Source organism: Diachasma alloeum, unplaced genomic scaffold (genome assembly GCF_001412515.2).
Source record: "Diachasma alloeum isolate Michigan unplaced genomic scaffold, Dall2.0 Dall_scaffold_00994, whole genome shotgun sequence".
Taxonomy (NCBI): domain Eukaryota; kingdom Metazoa; phylum Arthropoda; class Insecta; order Hymenoptera; family Braconidae; genus Diachasma; species Diachasma alloeum.
This window is the reverse complement of record NW_021681109.1, coordinates 30,117-47,950: the sequence shown is the minus strand read 5'-3', so window position 1 is coordinate 47,950 and position 17,834 is coordinate 30,117. Positions and strand designations below refer to the sequence as shown.

The 17,834-nt window shown below is 38.5% G+C and overlaps 1 long non-coding RNA gene across 1 annotated transcript; it reads left to right on the top strand.

The window, feature by feature from the left end:
• Positions 1–344: 344 nt before the first annotated feature.
• LOC107045549 lies at positions 345–1,245 on the top strand. The gene is made up of 4 exons (XR_001461460.2): positions 345–415; positions 507–611; positions 750–921; positions 998–1,245. It is a non-coding gene; the product is annotated as an uncharacterized LOC107045549 (long non-coding RNA).
• Positions 1,246–17,834: the final 16,589 nt, after the last annotated feature.

Sequence of the window (17,834 nt, the reverse complement as noted above, 5' to 3'; positions counted from 1 at the left end):
ATAAACTAAAGAATGAGATGTCATAGAAATTAGAGGTTATATTGAGATGAATCTTGGGCTAGCACAAAGTTCCTGGCCCGAGGAATAGTCTATAATGCATTCCTAATGTATTTCTCATGTGGATTTATGGATGCGATCACGAATGGAATTTTATTTTTCTTCAGATGGTAAAATCTGTATCATTCATAATGACAAATGCAAATATTGAGAATCCAACAGTTGTTACAAATGTTCAGATTGGACTGCCTATGAGGTAAAATTGGTTGGCAGACTGTGAGGATATATTACAACGTGGATAATTATGGGTTATGTATAAAAATCAACTCATAAAAACTGATATATATGTTACATTGTATGAAAAATTCATTATTGAAGGAGAAATTTGATTGATCGCCAATTCATCGCCAATTCATCAGTGAGAGTAATCTCATATAATTATCACGGATGAAAATAATCGGAAAAAGTTTGTATTTCATGATGGTTATCAGCAAATAATAATTTTGTAGGAACAATCATGGATAATCATGAGCAATCAATAGCCGAACCGTCACCGAAAGCAATTGACAACATCCCAATAGACATGGATATCGATGATGAAGATTTCAAAGATTGTAAGAATTGAAAGCATTGTATAAATTGTATCAGCTGACTCATCAACTCTCTTCTTATTATGATAATAACTCACTCTTTATCGCATCCATCTTCCATTGAATAGAAATAATATCATGGATTTTATGTTATATTCAAAGGGGCTACTAACGAATTCGATGAAATGCTAATCAACGCTCAATTACATTGGGAAGAAAACGAGAAATTTTACAATGAAGGATGTATGGAAGGGCTATTGGCCAATATTATCAATGGAATTGATCGTCAAAATTTCAGAGGAACTTCTCCCACCGACGAAAATCATTCGAAAAGGTTCACGTGCATAATTCACATTTAGATCATTCAAACGGAGAAATCAGTTGGAAATCAATTTCAATTTTCATTGCAGATTCTGTCGAACAATAATTCAAAAGATTCTTAATCATATCGATTATGGAGAGGAAAGAGTGAATAAAAAAACAGATATTCATGAAATCCGGAACAAAACTAAATCTCAAGCCATAACAAACCAATCTCGGAAACAGACACATGGTGTTAAACGTAAAATCTCCAGCAATCACCACCGCCGCGATTCCTGGAATCTCCTGGAATCACGAAAAAAAAGGAAAACCACTGAGGATGAAGCTTGATTGATCAAAGTGAATGTATAACAATAGACTTCCCTTAGCTCTCCAATCAAAATTCCTAACATAACAAATGACTCGGAAATCTCGGACAGCTAAATTTTTTATGATATTTCAAGAGTTCTATCCAGATATGAAAATCGAGTCGCTAAGAATCTGACGATAACTAACTCTTAATCCAATACATGTCAAAGGTTCTCTTCTCAAGTTTTCAAAATCTTTGGGAATCTTTTCAGGTCGAGGAATTCTGTATTCATACCAGGCGTTGGTATCAAAATTTCTTGAAATATATGGCTCTGGAGTTGGATGGCATTGACGGGTTATTGCAAAAGTGGACGGAAAATTAAAGAAGCATCGTTAATGAGTGTGGACATGTCATTCTGAGGGAGCAACTCTTGAAATTCGAGAACGAGTGACGTCGTAGAATCGCATATGCAAATCAGATGGAAAACGCTAGACATGCTCAATATGTTGGAAGACGTAAAGGTCGAATGGCTGCATTAGCAGAATGAACGGATGGGCATATCGAAGGAAGTGACGTCATGTGTTCAATTTCTAATAATATTACAATGAGAACCTTAATTCCGCAATTAGGATATTCTTGTCACTCTTCCTTTGCAATCCTATTTCCTTTCTTCCTTCTCAAAGTGAATTGTCTTCCATCAACAGTTGTATGTATTGAATATTTCATATTACTGTTCAAGCATAAAGGATAAAAATGTATACAAAAACCGTAAGATTTGTCATAATAACAAACCTTTACGTTTGAATTTGAGTTGAATTTGGGAAAACTACAGAAGAAGGCCTCATAATCACAAGCAGATGAGAATATGAAACGACTGATCGAATCGGCATGGCTGACGAGGGCCATGAGTGGAATCTTATATGAGGACAGGAGTCTACGTATGGTCAAGTCCTCCTATATGAGGAAAGGTCCCACATAAGGGGATCTCATATGAGAGGGAACTCTATATGATCCCATGTAAAAGAAAGATTATATATGATAGGGGGATAGTCCAATATGATACTCCCATATAGGGGGTTTCTATGTAAGGCGAATTTATATGGGAGCGGTCCTTATTTGGCAGGCGGTTCGTATAAGATAAACATTCATGTTGGGTTCAACTTACCAATTTCTCAGCACTCATGTGGTCATACCGATTCTGGTCAAAAGAGAGAGAGAGGGGNGGGGGCGAAGCCCCCCCAGGGTTGGCGAGCGGAGCGAGCAGGGGGCGTAGCCCCCTAGTAATGAATAAATAAATCGAATAAAAATTTGCATATATGACGTATAGAGAATTTCATATATAAAACCGGTCAAAAATGACATTTAAAAAATATAGGTTAGTTATATACTGCGTATATATGTGAGTTATTCACGGTTATAAATGCTTGGTCGGTTTTTGTTCCAAGTCAACATCATTTGCGGGAAGTATTATTACACTATTATATTGCAAAGAAAAGTGTAGCGGAAACTCATCGTTTCCTTGCGGAAATTTACGGTGAGCATGCTCCATCTAATACAACTTGCAAGGAATGGTTTCGACGATTTAAAAATAATGATTTTGGCACTGAGAACAGAGAACATAGAAAACCACAAAAAAAATTGAAGATGCTGAGGCATTATTGGCAGAGGATTCTTGCCAAACTCAATCAGAATTGGCTGCAGCATTAAATGTTGAACGATCAACTGTTGCAAAGTGTTTAAAAGCAATAGGAATGGTTCAAAAAGTTGGTAACTTGGTTCCATATGAATTGAAAGAAAGAGAAATGGAACGTCGAAAAACAATTTGTGAAATGCTACTTCAAAGACAGCAAAGAAAAGGATTTCTGCATTGAATAGTCACAGGAGATGAAAAATGGATATATTATGAGAATCCTAAACGCCAAAAAGCTTATGTGAAGTCAGGTGAATCCGGCCCATCCCAACCAGAAAGAAATATTCAGAGTGCCAAGGTTTTGCTCTGCACTTGGTGGGATCAGAGAGGTGTTGTATATTATGAGTTGCTCGAACTCTCAAACTATTAATGGAAAAATTTACCGACGACAACTAATGCGTTTGAAGCGAGCCATAGAAGAACAACGACCAGAATGAGTGAATAGCCACTGTAAATTAATTCTTCAACATATCAATGCCAAACCGCATACGGCCCAAGTTGTGCAAAGATATTTAGATGGACAGGACTGGGAAGTGCTACTCCACCCGCCATATTCGCCAGACACAGCTCCTTCGGAATACCACTTATTCCGAACACTGCAGTCAGATCTTACGGGAGAACGGTTCAGTTCATACGAAAGTATCAAAATTTGGCTTGATAACTGGATCAGCTCAAAAGACCAGGATTTTTTCAGGCAAGGAATACGTAAATTACCTGAAAGATGGGCGAAGGTTGTAGCTGCAGATAGAGCATACTTTCAATAAACTTTTCTTCAATTTTCTAAACAAGCAAATGTGTTTTATTTGAACAAAAAAGGGCGGAGTCATATTCACACACCTAATATCTGGATGTGAATAATTTATATTTGTAAACAAACAGGGCCAAGAAAAAGTTTGGGTTGGTTCTTACTGGGAAGTAGAAATGTTTGAAAAATACAAAGAAATGAAAACGAAAGCCAGGTCAGCAATGTCGAATGAACGAACATAGTGCACAATCAGATTTCTATGAGAAAAATAGTTTCAAATCGAATAAGGATTTAAAAACAATTCTTCATGAAATAAAAAATTACTAGAAGGAGAACCAGCGTCCTTGGCGCGGATCAAAAAATAGCGAATTAGATTTATACTAAACAGGGAGTTGAAAAACTCCGCGCCAAGAACGTTGATTCTCCTTCTACCAATTTTTTATTTCATGAAAATTTTTTTTTAATACTTATTCGATTGGAAACTATTGTTCTCATAGAAATTTGATTGTGCACTATGTTCGTTCGTTCTACATTGCCGACTTGGTTTTCTTTTTTATTTCTTTGTATTTTTCAAAAATTTCTGCNAAAAATAATGATTTTGGCACTGAGAACAGAGAACATAGAAAACCACAAAAAAAATTGAAGATGCTGAGGCATTATTGGCAGAGGATTCTTGCCAAACTCAATCAGAATTGGCTGCAGCATTAAATGTTGAACGATCAACTGTTGCAAAGTGTTTAAAAGCAATAGGAATGGTTCAAAAAGTTGGTAACTTGGTTCCATATGAATTGAAAGAAAGAGAAATGGAACGTCGAAAAACAATTTGTGAAATGCTACTTCAAAGACAGCAAAGAAAAGGATTTCTGCATTGAATAGTCACAGGAGATGAAAAATGGATATATTATGAGAATCCTAAACGCCAAAAAGCTTATGTGAAGTCAGGTGAATCCGGCCCATCCCAACCAGAAAGAAATATTCAGAGTGCCAAGGTTTTGCTCTGCACTTGGTGGGATCAGAGAGGTGTTGTATATTATGAGTTGCTCGAACTCTCAAACTATTAATGGAAAAATTTACCGACGACAACTAATGCGTTTGAAGCGAGCCATAGAAGAACAACGACCAGAATGAGTGAATAGCCACTGTAAATTAATTCTTCAACATATCAATGCCAAACCGCATACGGCCCAAGTTGTGCAAAGATATTTAGATGGACAGGACTGGGAAGTGCTACTCCACCCGCCATATTCGCCAGACACAGCTCCTTCGGAATACCACTTATTCCGAACACTGCAGTCAGATCTTACGGGAGAACGGTTCAGTTCATACGAAAGTATCAAAATTTGGCTTGATAACTGGATCAGCTCAAAAGACCAGGATTTTTTCAGGCAAGGAATACGTAAATTACCTGAAAGATGGGCGAAGGTTGTAGCTGCAGATAGAGCATACTTTCAATAAACTTTTCTTCAATTTTCTAAACAAGCAAATGTGTTTTATTTGAACAAAAAAGGGCGGAGTCATATTCACACACCTAATATCTGGATGTGAATAATTTATATTTGTAAACAAACAGGGCCAAGAAAAAGTTTGGGTTGGTTCTTACTGGGAAGTAGAAATGTTTGAAAAATACAAAGAAATGAAAACGAAAGCCAAGTCAGCAATGTCGAATGAACGAACATAGTGCACAATCAGATTTCTATGAGAAAAATAGTTTCAAATCGAATAAGGATTTAAAAACAATTCTTCATGAAATAAAAAATTACTAGAAGGAGAACCAGCGTCCTTGGCGCGGATCAAAAAATAGCGAATTAGATTTATACTAAACAGGGAGTTGAAAAACTCCGCGCCAAGAACGTTGATTCTCCTTCTACCAATTTTTTATTTCATGAAAATTTTTTTTTAATACTTATTCGATTGGAAACTATTGTTCTCATAGAAATTTGATTGTGCACTATGTTCGTTCGTTCTACATTGCCGACTTGGTTTTCTTTTTTATTTCTTTGTATTTTTCAAAAATTTCTGCCTCCACGTAAGTATTGTTTTTTTACAAAAACATTTGTTTTTGTTTTTTTATGGAGATTTCATCATTTTTTTCAAAATAAACAAAGACTCTATTTTATATCCCATACATTTTGTAACGAGATTTTCTCGTTACGGGTTGAAATCCCCTTAAGAAGAGATGTGAACTCTGAAATTATTAAAGAGAGACATTAAGCGACATTTAGAGGCGGCTGAAATGGCCGCGACTGGATGAGAAGTGCCACAGACCGATGACAGGCTGAAGGCATAGCAGTTTTGGGTGGAACCACGACCCCTGCAAGTCTAGAGGACGTTATTAGACTATCGCTATTTTAGAGGTCGCCCAGCATGTGCTAGGGGAAAAGGGGCCGACGTATAGGCTGTCCAACTGGGCGATTCTATAGGCTATGTCGGAGTAGACTAGGGACCAATGGCCTGGTGAAAGGACTGGTACCTCCGTGCTCATGTCGGGTTGATTGGTGGGAGTAGATGCGTGAGGCCGTATCTGGCCCAACCCATTTTGGAGAGGGTCAGAAGGATCTGCCTGAAGGTAACCCGCGAGTGGGTGGTAGGCGGCTGATTAATCGATTAATTCGCGATTTAATTCGCGGATTTAATCCGCGGTTTTAATTCGCGGTTTTAATTCGCGGATTTTTTAGTGCAACGCTATAGGAAGGGTCTGTTCACGAAGGGTACCCCTGCGAGTGGGTGGTAATTTCATTAGTCGCGAGTGGGTGGTAGGCGGTCGATTCATTGATTGATTGATGGATTTAATTCGCGGTTTTAATTCGCGGATTTAGTTCACGGTTTGATTCGCATGTTGCATTAAGGAGTGCTAGGATTTTTAAGGATAAGAAGGGTAGCTAGTATTTTATAAATAAAGAAAAACATTTAATAATTAAAAATATTATTTATTTTACACTAGACAGGATGAAATGCGTATTACATATGTCGAAAGCAGTTTAATCCCCCTCCTTCCTGCTTCTTCTTGATCAGCGTAAGCTAGCTACGCTGGCAAGTAGCTCGCGGACACAGCTACGCCTCGTGCTGCCATTAGATTAATGGTACATCAATGGCACCAACTCCATTACAACCCTCAGGGCTAATCTCCGTCAGGAGCTCCCAGCTCTCTCGAGGCAGCAATATGTAGGCCCCGTTGAGGATGAGCAACCATCCTTGTGGAGCCAGATCGATGGGTCTGGCTAGCCTCCCCATATGCCCATCCTCAATCCTCCGCGTGATGAGCTCATTCAACCGAGCTCTGGAGGTTTGCTGAGCCCAGGTTTCTGGGAAGTTAACTCCAGCTCTCAGCTCAACATATCCTGGATATCCCTGTAAGCAGAAACAAAAAAGTTATGACAATTGTTCTGGGGATTGAGAAACAAGAGACAGTGAGGGCTTGGTACTTACCAGAGCTGGCGGGTAGAAAACGAGATTCTCTACCTCCTGATGATGGTGCTGAGGCTGCTGGGGCTGCTGATGATGGTGGGGCTGTTGGTGGGGCCAAGCCTGCTGGGGCTGTTGATGGTGCCAAGGCTGCTGGGACCCCTGAGACCCCTGATGATGGTGTTGAGGCTGCTGGGGCTGCTGATGATGCTGGGGCTGTGGATGATGCCAAGGCTGCTGAGTTTGCTGAGGCTGTTGGTGATGCTGGGGCTGTTGTTGGTGCCAAGGCTGCTGAGTCTGCTGAGACTCCTGAGACTTCTGATGATGCTGAGACTGTTGATGGTACTGAGGCTGTTGATGGTGCTGAGGCTGTTGATGGTGCTGAGGCTGTTGATGCTGGGGCTATTGATGGTGCTGAGGCTGTTGACGCAGCAGAGACTCGTCATGATACTGAGGCTGTTGATGGTGCCGAAGATGCTGAGGTTGCTGGGGTTCATTGTACTGCTCCTCTTGGACCAGTCTCGCTGGAGTAACGATTTCATCGCTATACCTACTATCGTCGTCATCATCATCATCATCATCATCATCATCATCCGTAATCTCCATTTGCTCCTCAGGACTCGGGACTTCATCAATTATGACGACGTTATCATCGTCGGTCTCCATGGGCACTTCCCGACACGGACCTTCCCAGACGATGACGACGTCATCTTCTCCAGTCTCCATCCTGTCGAGTTCCTGGCGGGGACCTCCATGAATGATGACGATGCCATCTTCGTCCTCATCCTCAACCTCTCCTTCTTCTTCTTCTTCTTCGTCTTCATCCTCTTCCTCTCCCAGTTGTTCTTCTCTCCCAAAATCTATTTCTTGGGTTGGCCCTTCCGCCTCCATCACCTGATGCCATTGAGCTCACTCCGCTTGCTCCTCCCGAAGCCGAGTCAGATATTTGCTAGTGCACTCTTCGAAGTCCTCGTCGAGCCGGAACTCCCACATCAAACCCGCTGCAGGATGAGCGGTGACCCACACTGTTGCCGGAAGGTCCAACATCACATGAGCAGCCAAGAGGGGGAAATGTTGGAGAATGGATTCATTCTCCACGTCGAGAATCATAGTCTTCTCCAACTCCTCACAGAGGTATTCCGCCGTATAACGTTTTACCCACTCCAATGGGCAAAAAACGTTCTCCTTGATGGCGACATATTCTTGGACGGGATTCATTGTTACGAACAAACGAACACGAACACTTGCACAAACACGAATAAAATTTTACGTTTTGCTATCCTTTGAAGACGTTGTGGTGGACTGTGAATTGAGGGTGACTGACAAATGGCATTTATAGGAGTAAACTACCCCCACCACGAGAATTTTTCGGGGTTTTGCACATAGAAAAATGACTAACACAGACGACTTACCTCACAACCAATAAAAGACCCAAAACTCTTCTTATAAACCAGACCGTGCTTCATTACTTTATAATAGAGAATTCCAAAGCTACTATCTGCATCGAAAAATCTGTACACTGCCTCAATTTTCGAATCATAAAACTTGAAAGGGTCATCGATTGGAAAATTGTCGGAAAGGTATACTCAATCCCTCTGGAAAAAATCTGTACTCTACTCTGCTATCTGATCAGCAGATTTAAAAGCTATATGACTCAGAGAGAATATTCAGCGAGAGTAAAAATGTGGAAAGCTGTAGGATCACTCTTATAAGTCATGAGAATTTATCTGAAAAATCTCAAGAGCAGACTAGGATATGATGTTGAAAATACCTTGTCTTCTATCTCACAAAAACTTATTTTACATATGATTTATGACACCCCTATTTTCCTGTATTTCAGCTAGATAAGGGTTAAGAGGGTAAGAATAGGTGTAAGCAAAAAAGTGAAAGTATTTCAGATTCAATTTTCTCTCGAGATAAGTGATCTTAAAATCACCTTTTCACAAAAAATTATCGCGTCATCCATGAAAATTTCTGTAAATTGTTTTCCTACATGATTTATTACCCTTAGTCCCGAGAATTTTAGCTAGATCAGGGTTAAAAGAGTAAGAATGTAAAAAAGATGAAAGCTTTTCAGACTCAATTTCCTTTCGTGATAAGTGATCTTGAGAATACCTTTTCACAAAAAATTATCTCGCCTGCTGCGAAAATTTCTATCTTTGTATTTTTTTTCACGTGATTTACCCCCACCCATTGTTTAGACTATAAAGCCGAGGTTTTTCCATGGTTTTCCATCAGTTCTTACGTAAGACTTACGAGTACCGTTTCAATTTTTGTCACGATGAATTCTCTTGTGTCCAAGCAGTGGCTCAACCATTTGGAGGAGGAATATGATATCTTGAAGATGGAGCGAAGACCAGTGGAAATTCAACGAAGTCTCCATGACATTCGGGATAAGATGCGAGAGGTCAAACAACTATTGGACGAGGGTGTATCTCAGGGTCAAAAATTGCGTTTGACATATATGTTGTCGCGATTAAAAACATTCGAAGTTTCATTTAAAGCCTTGGAAACCGTTGGAAGAGGGTTGAGTGATAAGTTAACTGATAGAGTGCGATGGGAGGATATACAAAGTGTATTTGAAGGGCGCATGAGGACTGGTGTCATCATTAATTTGAAAAAACAAGATTTAATCAAATTTTTGAATGCCGCTCGCAGGATGGTCTGTGTGCGTCTTAAAAATGCTTTAAAATGGGAAGGTGGTCTCAAAGTGAACGTAGTATTGTCGTGCAAGTATGAAGTTCGAAAAAATGGAGAAATCTTAGAAGAACACAAATTTTTCAGTACAAAAAATGAGATTATCTTGGAATCTACCCACCTCAACCAGTGGTTTGAAGAATTTATAAAAAATAAACTTCTAGCCAAGGTGGATAAACTCCAAGGGAAGGATTCAGGATGGTCACTCCGTGAAGTTATTAAAATGGATATAAATATTCATAAATATAATCCATTACGTGGAGGTTCGAGTTTTGTCGAGGTACCCCGGTGGATTCAATTGCAGAAAGCAGTAATCAATGTCCAAAATACGAACGACCCCTATTGCTTCTTGTGGTCCATCATGGCGGCCCGGTGCAATATCAAACATAAAGAACCATCGAATTCCTATCCACCGTTCAGCACAGTGATTAAAAATTTCGGTATGTTCAATTATCCTATGGCTATAAAGGATATACCAAAATTTGAAAAACTGAATGAGATTTCGATAAATGTATATATAATCGACTGTGATGAACACACGTGAAAAGAATGGATCGCACCGTTATATTTGAGCTCGCGACCCCCCAACGTCACTCCAAGAAGCTGAGAAAACTATTCATCTTTTGATGATTAAAAAAAAAGATGATCAACAACCAACTGAAAAAGTTTTCCATTACACGTGGATCGCTAACCTCTCCCGACTACTCAGCAGTCAATTATCGAAGACTCAACATCGCACCTTTATATGTGATAGATGCTTGTGTCATTTCAAAAAGGAGGAATCTTATGCAAAACACAGAATGGATTGCATATCCATAAACAAGTGTCGCATGATATNATGTGATAGATGCTTGTGTCATTACAAAAAGGAGGAATCTTATGCAAAACACAGAATGGATTGCATATTCATAAACAAGTGTCGCATGATATTCCCCGCAAATAATGATAAATATTTAAAGTTTAAAAATTTCAAGCATCAGCTTCACATGCCATTTGTTGTATATGCCGATACAGAATGTTTGTTGGAAAAAGTGCCTTATGACAATAATGACAATACTAAAATCTATCAAAAACATGTGCCATATAGTGTAGCATATTATGTAAAGTGTCACTATGATGACTCAAAGTCTGAACTGTGTGTTTATCGGGGGCGGGATTGTATTGAGTGGTTCATTGAACAATTGCGTAATTTAGCAGTGAGTGTAGATACCGAATTACAACGCAATGAGCCCATGTATTTGACGGCAGATATGTGGAAGGATTTTCATGCAGCAAAAAATTGCTACATTTGTGGAGACATTTTCACAGATAAAGCAGTGAAGCACCGGGATCCCTGTAATTTCACGGGGGAATATCGAGGCGCTGCGCATCCGGGCTGTAATTTGAACTACAAGGAGTCATGTACAATCCCCATAGTTTTCCACAACTTATCTGGTTATGATTCCCATTTTTTCATAAAGTTCTGTGAAATTACTCCCTATCAATAAGGAAAAATATATTTCGTTTACAAAATCAGTGGAAACGACAAAAGTCCACCTGAGATTTATTGACCCACTTCGATTCATGGCGAGCCGTATAGATAAATTGTCATCATATTTATCTGATGATAAACAAATTATTACGGCTAATTATTACACCAACTTGAATCAATTCAAACTCGTCACACGCAAAGGGATATTCCCATATGAATATATGGATTCATGGGAAAAACTTAATGAAAGAAAGTTACCCGGGAAAGAACATTTCTATTCGCAATTGAATGATGCTGACATATCTGACGAAGACTACAGTCATGCTTGCAACATTTGGAGGAATTTTGACATCAAAACTTTGGGTGAATATTCCGATTTATATTTGAAGACTGACGTGTTATTATTGACTGATATTTTCGAAAATTTCCGAGAGAGTTGTTTTCAAGCATATAATTTGGATCTTTTGATGCCATGTTGAAGACGACAACAGTAGAGCTGGAGTTATTTCAAGATCCAGAGATGCTGCTTTTCATCGAAAAGGGTATCAGAGGAGGATTACCCCAATGCTAAAACAGGTATGGCAAAGCGAATAACGAGTACATGGGGAATGCCTATAATCATAAGGATCCCAAGTCATACCTCATGTATTTTTATATAAATAGTTTATATGGAGCTGCCATAAGCCACTAATTTTACCACAAAAAAGGTTCACTTGGGTGCAGGATTGGAATTCACTCGATATCCAAAATATCCCCAATGATTCAAGTGTTGGATACATTTTCGAGGTGGATCTCGAATACTCAGAAGAGTTACACATGAACCATCGAGATTTGCCTCTATGTCCTGAACACATTGTACCCCCCAAAGGGGAATCAAAGCAACCAAAACTTCTTACCACTCTGAATTCGAAGAAGAATTATGTCATCCACTATGAAAACCTTAAACAATACTTGAGTCTTGGTTTGAGGTTGACAAAAATTCATCGAGTATTGAAATTTAATCAGAGTGCCTGGTTAAAAAAATACATTGATCTCAACACAGAATACAGGAAAAATTCCCAGAATGAGTTTGAGAAAAATTTCTACAAACTCATGAATAATGCAATGTTTGGGAAAACGATGGAGAATGTTCGAAAGCAAATGGATGTCAAGCTGGTGACAAAGTGGGAAGGCCGTTGGGGGGCTGGAACCTGGATATCAAAACCGAATTTTCACAGCAGTGTAATCTTTGATAAGGATTTAGTCATCATCCAAATGAACCGCACACAAGTCAAATTCAATAAACCGATTTACGTAGGTTTTAGTATTTTATATATTTCTAAAACTTATATTTATGACTTTCATTATAATTATATCAAAAATACTTTCAAGGAAAACGTAAAATTATTGTATACAGATACTGACAATCTCATCTATCATTTTTATACTAATAATATTTATGATTCCATAAGGAATGATTTACAAAAATTTGATACGTCAGATTATCCTGAAAATAATGTATATAGCATCCCTCTTGTAAATAAGAAAAAATTAGGGCTTATGAAAGACGAAAACAATGGGAGGATTATGACGGAATTTATAGGTTTAAGATAAAAAATGTACTCGTTGAAAGTGTTTGGAGAAGAGCGAGAAAAATCTCGAGCAAAAGGAGTAAAAAGATCCGCCCTCAGAACAATCACGTTTGACAATTACAAGTCGTGTTTAGAAAATCATCTAAATATATCTAGACCTCAAAATTCGATAAGATCTATGCAGCACAATGTATATATGATTAACCAGACAAAATTAGCGTCAAGTCGGCATGATGATAAACGTATTCTCATGCCAGGTACCCCTGATACTTTACCCTATGGGTTCAAAGGATAATGTAAATATTGGGTAAGGGAAAAATAAATAAAACATAATTTTTGGGCAAAAAAAATGATATTTTTATTTAAACAAATCATACTTCAGTTTGCCTCCATCGTATAATATTTATGGTAGAAGTTGGCATTGTCCATGGAACCAACGCTAATAGTCCAAGACATACCACCCCCCATCCTATTGACATTAAAGTAAATAACATTCCGTGAGATTTATGGTCTTGCGCATGACCATCACATTCATGTAAAATTTCTTCAAGTGTTACATAATATTTGGGACGATAATGGAAACACTTTCGTTTATATACTAACGTTGTCACATTAAGATTCCATCCAACAATTTCTTTGTCAGATTTTTTCACATTTTCTTGAAATCCTAGCATTGTTATCGATGATGTAGACGCTTGGCATCTCTCTTTCAATTGAAGTATTCCCACTCCTGAGACATTTATGGCGTTAATCCACTGACCCTCACACCAAATATCCACTTTCTCGTTTTGGGGTACTGAATATAGCCATCCTTTTTGAGTGTTTTTCCAATGAGAATTGTAAGTCGAGCTGACCTTGATGGGGCAATTACCAAAAAGTGATGCTAATGAGTTATCTTTTTCGAAAATCATCGCCTCACAAACTGGATAGGTGTTGATATCATAAAATGGATACTTAGGTTCACAAATAAAGCGATAATCATCGGTAATCCTACAGTGTGCGAGATCCTCAGCGTGTGCCAAAGTATAAAGGTGTTGGCCGAGTAGCAGGTAGTCAGCCTGTGGTTGAATGTACGCCGACCCACGTTTATGACCGAAAAATTGAAGTGCTGGGAGAGGGTACATTTTGAATAATTGGTAGACTGAGGAGGTAACTAATGGGATCTTGAGAATGACAATTAACTCCCCTTCATGAAAGCCTATTTTTGTCTTCGGAATTTCCAGTAATTTGTCGGTGTTGAATTCATCAGTGGGAATGACCACAGAGGCATCTCGATTCACAGTTGATAAATGATTTACAGCACTTTGAAGTTCTTCAAGAGTGAATAATTGAGGGTGCACAACACCCGTCTTAGCTAATTACACTATGTTGAGAATTGTTTTCAGGGTATGAATGTAATTGTCCAATTCCTCATCCAAACCTTCAACCCAATCTCGTATTTTATTCAACATTAGTTGATATTCAGCACTGTTAAAAGTTTCATTTTTCATCAGCTGCTCATTTAATCGAGCCTCTGTCTCAACACCCCCAAGGCTTATTGTGCTATGATTCTCCAATGCCTTAATTGTATCACAAAAATGATGCCGTCCTGATTTAATTAGGTGTAGCTTTTCACTAGTTTTATCTGATATTTCTTCATTGCCGTGTAGAGTTCCCAAAGCCACATCCTTGTTTCGCTGTTCAATACTGGACTCATTCATGAAGAACAGGAATCGAGCTATATACTTTTCCACGTTTCGATTTTTTTTCAGGATATTTTCACTTTGAAGAACTTCTGCACATTGTTCAGCTTCTCCATCATTTTTACACTTTTGATCCATATTTTTCAGTGTTTTCGGATGAATTAGTGGTCGTTGATCGATGAATTTTCTCCAGTCAATCCGAGTGGCAAGTTGACACTCACCTGTGGTGAAGCGCACATCACCTACGGATTCGTAGTATAGTCCACTTCGACTGAAAATCTCAGTATTGAGAAAATTTTCACTCCGGCAGGAGGATGTCGCAAGGATTAGTAGCACGATGATTTTCACAAGCATGTTGTTGAGTTGAAATCACCAACTAAACTATTAAGGATGAAAATAGGCTGACTGTTTAAATAGTTTTTCCCCCCCTCTAAATCTTTTTTATTCATCAGCATCAATCCAGCTATTGTGGGTGTTATCAAAGCCCAGCCATTTAACAAAAAGTCTATTTCCAGATTTTTTCAATACTTTTTCCACAAGATACACGTCAGAATGTTTTGTTTTCAGTAATTCTTCTTCATAAAAACTTCCACTGATCAATTCATTTTTATAATCTTTCAATTTGTATGTAACTGGATTAGTATTATTAATTTCTCGGATAGTGAAAATTTCTGTAGTCCAATTGGGGGTATAAACTGTTTCAAAAGTATGTTTGGCCTTGCTTATGCGAACTTTATCACACACGTGGAACATTGGCTGTCTGCTATTCACCCGAAAGTCTGCGTAGAGAAGACGTAATTACTTGGCATTTTTTGTTGTCACATCGACAGGCTTCATACGAATAGTTCGATGTTTTCTATGATTATATTCCCGTACGAGTTCTGGCAACATATCGATCCACTTGTAATTTCCACGTAAACTGAACTGAAACCACATTTTACTCTTCAATGTTCGATTGAATCGCTCACATATAGAAGCCTTCAAATTACTGAATGTGGAATATAAATTGATATTATATTTCTTCATTAATGCTTGAAATTCGGAATTGTAGAATTCCTTTCCACCATCAACGTGTAAATGTTTGGGCACACGCCCCTGTTGGAGAATGGAATTCATAGCTCTCGTGACATCTTGGGCATTTTTCCTCATTATCGGCTCAGCCCGCGCAAATTTTGAAAAATTTTCTATTACAGTGAGCAAAAATCTATGTCCATTATTGCTCTTTGCGTAAGCCGTCATATCCACTAAATCTGCCTGCCATGTCTCATCCAGATCACGAATATTAACTCGTCGTCGGGGGTCATTTCTTCGGGCTGGACGATGCAATTCTGTCACAACATCCAATTTATTTTCTGACATTATTCACAGAATACTCGGGTATTTTTGGCAATACGAGTGCACTTGCTATCTTTTCCACTATTTTCATTAATTTTCCAATCCTTCTATTGGTATCTGAAAACTTGCGTTTCATTTCAATTTGCAAATCATTAATTTTTGTATTCAAAGTCTCCAGTGTAACAGCATCATGTGGGTCCACTGGTGTTGCAAGATTCTTCAGCCTTTTGTCAAGAAGATCGTAATCACCTTCTGCAGTGAGTTTATATCCAACACCTGGAGGGCCTCGAAACTATAGTATCATCGTGAGAATTTTTCAAGAATTGCGTCAGAGTCTCATTCGACGTGTGATTGAATGAAGAATCATTGGCTGTAGAATCATAGTCATCCGCAGAGGTATTTCCATTCCACAAAATTTCTTTGGGTGTCTTTGGCGTGCTCTTATACCCGACTTTTCGTCGATTTTTGTAACCAATGGTTCTGAAGTGTTTTTTATTGTCGACCAAGTTGAGATTTTCCCCATTATCATCGGAAAATTTAACATTCCGAGTATTCAATTCCTGGAGCGGTCTCACAATGGGTTTGAAAATTTCATTGATGGCTTCATCAACACTCTCTCTACCCAAATTCAATAGGTTATGTTTTCGTTGAATTGCTTTCCTCGCAGCGGAAATTTGACGTAAAATCTCTTGTCGCTTTGACATTTCATCCTTACGAGGAGCCATGTTCACTCACTGGGATCTAGCCCGCTACTGTTCAAGTTCTCCCCGTACGACCATTATTTATTTATTTATTTGAACGAAACAATCGAAATTTCTCCTGTACCGACCTCCATCAATGTCCCTATCTTTATCGATTACTAGGAACGAATAATTATTTTTCCAACATGTGGAACATAATTGTTTAAATTTTTCGAATGAACTGTCTGTATTGATATGATCATTATAAATATGCCTTAGATTCATTTCGTCCTGCTTGAATAATACCAGGAAATTAATATTGTCACGCACTAAATGTTTTGGAATGCGAGCATACGATTGACATAAATGAAAACTGTCAACATTTTTATGTCTCCCCATACAAAAAAATGCCTTAATATTATTTTGCTTCTCGCGGGCCACATCATCAAATATAAATGAAGAATTCTTCTTTGCGGTGTCCACCGATACAACTTCCTCATTGTCTGAGAATGGATAATAATTCATGTCACTCAGAGGTTCCAATAAATTTTGTAAAAATTGATATTTCGGTTGGTTGAGCGATTTCGAATAAACGTAGATGTTTGAAAATCTTAAACCATTCGGATGAATTATGAGGCTCAATAGGGCATTCGTTTTTCCACAATTTGATGGACCACAGAAAACCGCGCGAGTAGTATTTGGCAGCAATGAGCCATGCCGCCTCGGTTGATTAGTATCTTTCGCAGTCACTGAATCAGAATTAATGACGAGTAAACCGTTGGGATGTGTACTGAACTCCATCTCCATAACAACTGAGGAGAAAACCTATAAATTGGAGGGTTTTATAGCAAAATCAGTCAGTTCTCTTTCGGACATGATTGTGCACAGATCGCGTGCTAACAAAAAAGGGAGGGGGTTATTGAACAAAATCATCAACAATCTCCCCGTTGAATTGCATCTGCCAGGCTATCAGTATTGTGGGCCTGGCACAAAGTTAGCTGAAAGATTAGCTCGAGGAGATCCTGGGCTAAATCCCTCGGATTCTGCCAGTAAGGAACACGACATCGCATACTCAAAAAATCGTGAAAATATTTCAGCGCGACACGACGCTGACAAAGTGCTTGCCGAAGAAGCTTGGCGACGTGTATCAGCACCAGACGCTAGTTTGGGGGAAAAAGACGCCGCTTTATTTGTAACAAACGCCATGAAGGCTAAAACTAAATTGGGTATGGGTGTAAAAAAATCAAGTTCGGGTGTAAAAAAATCAAGTTTGGATGTAAAAAAATCAAGTTTGGGTGTTAAAAAATCAAGTTTGGGTGTAAAAAAATCAAGTTTGGGAGTTAAAAAATCAAGTTTGGGTGTAA